This window comes from Rousettus aegyptiacus, unplaced genomic scaffold (assembly GCF_014176215.1).
Source record: "Rousettus aegyptiacus isolate mRouAeg1 unplaced genomic scaffold, mRouAeg1.p scaffold_m13_p_8, whole genome shotgun sequence".
Classification (NCBI taxonomy): domain Eukaryota; kingdom Metazoa; phylum Chordata; class Mammalia; order Chiroptera; family Pteropodidae; genus Rousettus; species Rousettus aegyptiacus.
This window is the reverse complement of record NW_023416311.1, coordinates 84,746,070-84,747,297: the sequence shown is the minus strand read 5'-3', so window position 1 is coordinate 84,747,297 and position 1,228 is coordinate 84,746,070. Positions and strand designations below refer to the sequence as shown.

Sequence of the window (1,228 nt, the reverse complement as noted above, 5' to 3'; positions counted from 1 at the left end):
AAGGCAATTTATAGAACTCCCTTGGAGCTAAACTTAATTATATAATGAGGTAATTTTTATAGAGTTCTGTGAACTCCATTTATAATTAAAAATGCATTTGTAAATGCCTCTTAATGACCGACTGCTAGATAGAGGAAGTAAGGCAAAATTCATTTTAGGAAAATAGAATAGAGTTGAAAATTTATGGGAAATTCTGAATGAAGTTTATAATTTTACCCATTACTTATAATGAATACAGAAAAACCAGAACAGGAAGAAACTGGACTTATTAAAAGAAGCATTAAATAAAGCACAAACCAATCTAGGCTTGCAAACTACTGTATCTAGAAATCATGTTCCCCTGTGGACCTGCCAGAAAAACACATAAAAGAATAAGATATGAACTTAAGAAACAAAATATCCCACCTAGAGTAGTTTTCTCAAGTTATTTAGACTTCATTACTCTGCTTAAAAGCAGTTCACATTATCCTGATAGATCCAAGGAAGCATTTTAGGTTACACAGCATATGATATCCATGTTGGAGCAGAGGCTGATATATTCAAGCAATTTTTCCAACTTCCTATTTTTCTTACATTTTTTTTTGATGACCAAAGTCTTGACTGTATATATTTTTTTTCAGAAGTTCAATAGCGTTTATGGTTTGTACTAAATATTTAGAACTTTATTATATTTTGTTATATATTGTTCTCTTTAATTAAATCATGATATGTTTCTTATTTGAATAAAGTTCCTCCAAGGAAGAAACTGTATGTTCCACTTATTTATTTTTCTTTCTTTCTATTTATTTATTTATCTATCAATTTATTTATTTATTTATTCATTTTTTTAATGCTTACAGTACCTGGTATTCCTAGATGGTTTCCCATCCAAGTACTTACCAGGCCCAACCCTGCTTAGTTTCTGAGATCAAACAAGATCAGGCACTTTCAGGGCAGCATGGTTGTAGATCATTTATTTTATATATTTTCACCAGGACCCATGACTGTGCTGTGCAATGTTTAATAAATATATGATTTAATTTTGCTGGTATTGATTTCTTATCTAAAAATTTCAGTTTAATTGGACTTAGACTCAGAATTTTCTTTAGTAACTATGCGTTTATGCTGTTATATCATCACCTTGTATGCTTTATATACTCATTTACCCGTCCATCTATTTGACAATCTATATTCACACTGGCTTTCTTCCCTTTAGTCCAGAGCTTGGAAAACATTTTCTTTAGAGAAA

At 30.4% G+C, this 1,228-nt stretch overlaps 1 pseudogene; it reads right to left on the bottom strand.

The window, feature by feature from the left end:
- Positions 1-830: 830 nt before the first annotated feature.
- On the bottom strand, positions 831-949 carry LOC118607365 (annotated as a pseudogene).
- Between the last annotated feature and the right edge of the window lie 279 nt (positions 950-1,228).